This window comes from Arachis hypogaea, chromosome 20 (genome assembly GCF_003086295.3).
Source record: "Arachis hypogaea cultivar Tifrunner chromosome 20, arahy.Tifrunner.gnm2.J5K5, whole genome shotgun sequence".
NCBI classification, from domain to species: Eukaryota; Viridiplantae; Streptophyta; class Magnoliopsida; order Fabales; family Fabaceae; genus Arachis; species Arachis hypogaea.
In genome coordinates, this window is record NC_092055.1 from 7867773 (window position 1) to 7872762 (window position 4990).

The 4990-nt window shown below is 38.2% G+C and overlaps 1 non-coding gene across 1 annotated transcript; it reads left to right on the forward strand.

Moving 5' to 3' along the window:
• The first annotated feature begins 468 nt into the window (after positions 1–468).
• On the forward strand, positions 469–576 carry LOC112787151 (small nucleolar RNA R71). The gene has a single exon (XR_003194581.1). It is a non-coding gene; the product is annotated as a small nucleolar RNA R71 (small nucleolar RNA).
• The last annotated feature ends 4414 nt before the right edge of the window (positions 577–4990 follow it).

The following is a 4990-nucleotide window of genomic DNA, read 5'->3' on the forward strand; positions in this document are numbered from 1 at the left end:
TTGAGGTCTCTGTTGATCCTTCCATGAGAGATTTGGATGATTTCTCCATGAAAGATTATAGGTGTTTCCATAGGATTCTCCCATGTAATTCACCTCTTCCATTGCTGGGTTCTCAGGATCATAAGCTTCTTCTTCAGAGGAAGCTTCCTTAGTACTGCCCGTTGCTGCTTGCATTTCAGACAGACTCTGAGAAATCATATTGACTTGTTGGGTCAATATTTTATTCTGAGCCAATATGGCATTCAGAGTATCAATCTCAAGAACTCCTTTCTTCTGAGCTATCCCATTATTCACAGGATTCCTTTCAGAAGTGTACATGAATTGGTTATTTGCAACCATTTTAATGAGTTCTTGATCTTCTGCAAGCGTCTTCTTCAGATGAAGAGATCCTCCAGCAGAGCTATCCAATGACATCTTAGATAGTTCAAACATACCATCATAGAAGATTCCTATGATGATCCATTCTGAAAGCATGTCAGAAGGGCACCTTCTGATCAATTGCTTGTATCTCTCCCAAACTTCATAGAGGGACTCACCATCCTTCTGTCTAAAGGTTTGGACTTCCACTCTAAGCTTGCTCAATTTTTGAGGTGGAAAGAACTTTGCCAAGAAGGCATTGACTAGCTTTTCCCAAGAGTTCAGGCTTTCCTTAGGTTGTGAATCCAACCATGTTCTAGCTCTGTCTCTTATAGCAAAAGGAAAAAGCATAAGTCTGTAGACTTCAGGGTCAACCCCATTGGTCTTGACAGTGTCACAGATTTGCAAGAATTCAGCTAAGAACTGATGAGGATCTTCCAATGGAAGTCCATGAAACTTGCAATTCTGTTGCATTAGAGAAACTAATTGAGGCTTAAGCTCAAAGTTGTTTGCACCAATGGCAGGGATAGAGATGCTTCTCCCATAAAAATCAGGAATAGGTGCAGTAAAGTCACCAAGCACCTTCCTTGCATTGTTGGCATTGTTGTTGTTTTCGGCTGCCATGGTTTCTTCTTCTTTGAAGAGCTCTGTTAGGCCCTCTAAAGAGAATTGTTCTTTAGCTTCTCTTAGCTTTCTCTTCAAGGTCCTTTCAGGTTCAGGATCAGCTTGAACAAGTATGCCTTTATCTTTGTTCCTGCTCATATGAAAGAGAAGAGAACAAGAAAGTATGGAATCCTCTATGTCACAGTATAGAGATTCCTTGAAGTGTCAGAAGAAAAGAAGAATAGAAGGAGAAGGTGGAGAAGAATTCGAACATATAAAGAAGGAGGGAGTTCGAATTGTACCTTGAGGAGGAGTCTTAGTCCCTTAAATAGAAGGATGTGAAAAGAGGGGAAGAACTTTCGAAAATAAATTAAAAGATTTTGAAAATTTGGTAATTGGTTTTCAAAAACTAAGATTGAGAAAAAAATCAAGTGATTTTTGAAAAAGATTTTGAAATCAGAAATTAAAAAGATATGATTGAAAATTAATTTTGAAAAAGATGTGATTGAAAAGATATGATTGAAAAGATATGATTGAAAATCAATTTAGAAAAAGAAAGTTTTTAAAATTAAAGTTAATTACTTGACTAACAAGAAATTGAAAGATATGATTCTAAAAACTAAAGTTTGATCCTTTCTTAATAGGCAAGTAACAACTTAAAAATTTTGAAGTAAATCTCAAATTGAAGCAAGAATTTTTGAAAATAGTAAAAATATAAAATGGAAAGAAATTGATTTTGAAAGAGATATGATTGAAAAGATATGATTTGAAAAAGATTTGATTTTGAAAAATTATGAAAACTTGAAAAAAATGTGAATTAAAAACAAAATCTTCCCTCTAGTGTCATCCTGGCGTTAAATGCCCAGAATGGTGCCCATTCTGGCGTTTAACGCCCAAATCTCTACCTTTTTGGGCGTTAAACGCCCAGCCAGGTACCCTGGCTGGCGTTTAAACGCCAGTTTTCCTTCTTCACTGGGCGATTTGAACGCCCAGCTTTTTCTGTTTGATTCCTCTGCTGAATGTTCTGAATCTTCAATTCTCTGTATTATTGACTTCAAAAGACATAGTTTTAAAAATATTTTTTGAATTTTTGATGATGGGAATCAATAAAAATGCAACTAGGATCAAATAAACAATGCATGCAAGACACCAAACTTAAAAATTGATACTAGACTCAAACAAGAAACATAAAATATTTTTGGTTTTATGATTTTAAAAAAATTTTTTTGTATTTTTTCGAAAATTATATGGAAAAGAAAATAAAGAGAATCAAAACTTTCAATAAGAATTCCAGGAATCATGCAATGTTAGTCTAAAGCTTCAGTCTAAAAAGATTAGACATGTTTGGCCAAGCTTCAGCAGGACATTACATTCAATAGTTAAATTGATGAGAATCAATCAGCTTTTGTGATGGTGGGAACATCACCTTGAAACTCTAGAATTCATTCTTAAAAATTTTGAATAAAAAAATACCTAATCTAAGCAACAAGATGAACCGTCAGTTGTCCAAACTTGAACAATCCCCGGCAACGGCGCCAAAAACTTGGTGTTGTTGCCGGAAACAAATGCGAAATTATTGTTCGTTCATTCGTTCCTTCCCCGGCAACGGTGCCAAAAACTTGGTGCACGAAATTGTGATCATCAACAATGGCGCCAAAGGACTTGGAGCTCTCAAACGTGAATCACACTTTGTCACAATTCCGCACAACTAACCAGCAAGTGCACTGGGTCGTCCAAGTAATAAACCTTACGTGAGTAAGGGTCGATCCCACGGAGATTGTCGGCTTGAAGCAAGCTATGGTCATCTTGTAAATCTCAGTCAGGCGGATTCAAATGGTTACGGAGTTTAAGGTGATGAAAATAAACATAAAATAAAGATAGAGATACTTATGTAATTCATTAGTGGATTTCAGATAAGCGTATGAAGATGCTTTGTTCCCCTTGAACCTCTGCTTTCCTATTGCCTTCTTCCAATCATTCATACTCCTTTCCATAGCAAGCTTTATGTTGGGCATCACCGTTGTCAATGGCTACATCCCGTCCTCTCAGTGAAAATGGTCCTGATGCTCTGTCACAACATCGGCTAATCATCTGTCGGTTCTCAATCATGTCGGAATAGGATCCATTGATCCTTTTGCGTCTGTCACACGCCCCACAATCGCGAGTTTGAAGCTCGTCACAGTCATTCCATCTCAAATCCTACTCAGAATACCACAGACAAGGTTTAGACGTTCCGGATCTCAGGAATGGCTGCCAATAATTCTAGCCTATACCACGAAGGTTCCAATCTTAGATTAGAAACCCAAGAGATACACACTCAATCGAAGGTAGAACGGAGGTGGTTGTCAGGCACACGTTTATAGGTGAGAATGATGATGAGTGTCACGGATCATCACATTCATCAAGTTGAAGAACAAGTGATATCTTAGAGAAGAAGTAGGCGTGAGTTGAATAGAAAAACAGTAGTAATTGCATTAATTCATGAGGAACAGCAGAGCTCCACACCTTAATCTATGGTGTGTAGAAACTCCACCGTTGAAAATACATAAGAATAAGGGTCAGGCATGGCCGTGAGGCCAGCCTCCAAACGTGCATAAGACTCTCAAAGATCAAAAGTATATGTAAAGTATGTAAATACAATAGCAAAAGGTCCTATTTATAGAGAACTAATAGCCTAGGTTTACAGAAATCAGTAATTAATGCAGAAATCTTCTTCCGGGCCCACTTGGTGTGTGCTTGGGCTGAGCATTGAAGCATTTTCATGTAGAGACTTTTCTTGAAGTTAAACGCCAGATTTTGTGCCAGTTTGGGCGTTTAACTCCAGCTTTTGTGCCAGTTTTGGAGTTAAACGCCAGAATTCTTGAGCTGACTTAGAACGCCTGTTTGGGCCATCAAATCTTGGGCAAAGTATGGACTATTATATATTGCTGGAAAGCCCTGGATGTCTACTTTCCAACGCAATTGAGAGCGCTCCAATTGAGCTTTTGTAGCTCTAGAAAATCCACTTTGAGTGCAGGGAGGTCAGAATCCAACAGCATCTGCAGTCCTTTTTCAGCCTCTGAATCAGATTTTTGCTCAAGTCTCTCAATTTCAGCCAGAAAATACCTGAAATCACAGAAAAACACACAAACTCATAGTAAAGTCCAGAAATATGATTTTTAAATAAAAACTAATAAAAATATAATAAAAACTAATTAAAATATACTAAAAACATACTAAAAATAATGTCAAAAAGCGTATAAATTATCCACTCATCAAAGGGCAGAAGAAGGTTTAATGGAATCTCTATGGTCCCTAGGTGAGCCTCAGATTCCTTTGGTTCCTCAAAGGGGAACTCCTTATTGGTCAATGGACGTCCCAGGAGGTCTTCCTCACTAGGATTCACGTCCTCCTCCTCCTCTTTGGGTTCGGCCATTTTGGTTATATCAATGGCCTTGCACTCTCTCTTTGGATTCTCTTCTGTATTGCTTGGGAGAGTACTAGGAGGAGTTTCAGTGACTCTTTTACTCAGCTGGCCCACTTGTGCCTCCAAATTTCTAATGGAGGACCGTGTTTCATTCATGAAACTCAAAGTGGCCTTAGATAGATCAGAGACTATATTTGCTAAGCTAGATGGATTCTGCTCAGAATTCTGTCTGTTGCTGAGTGGATGATGGAAAAGGTTCGCTATTGTTAAACCTGTTTCTTCCACCATTATTAAAGCCTTGTTGAGGCTTTTGTTGATCCTTCCATGAGAAATTTGGATGATTTCTCCATGAGGGATTATAGGTGTTTCCATAGGGTTCCCCCATGTAATTCACCTATGCTATTGCAGGGTTCTCAGGATCATAAGCTTCTTCTTCAGAAGATGCCTCTTTAGTACTGTTGGATGATTCCTTCAATCCATTCAGACTCTGAGAGATCATATTGACTTGCTGAGTCAATATTTTGTTCTGAGCCAATATGGCATTCAGAGTATCAATTTCAAGAACTCCCTTCCTCTAAGGCGTCCCATTACTCACAGGATTCCTTTCAGAAGTGTACATGAACT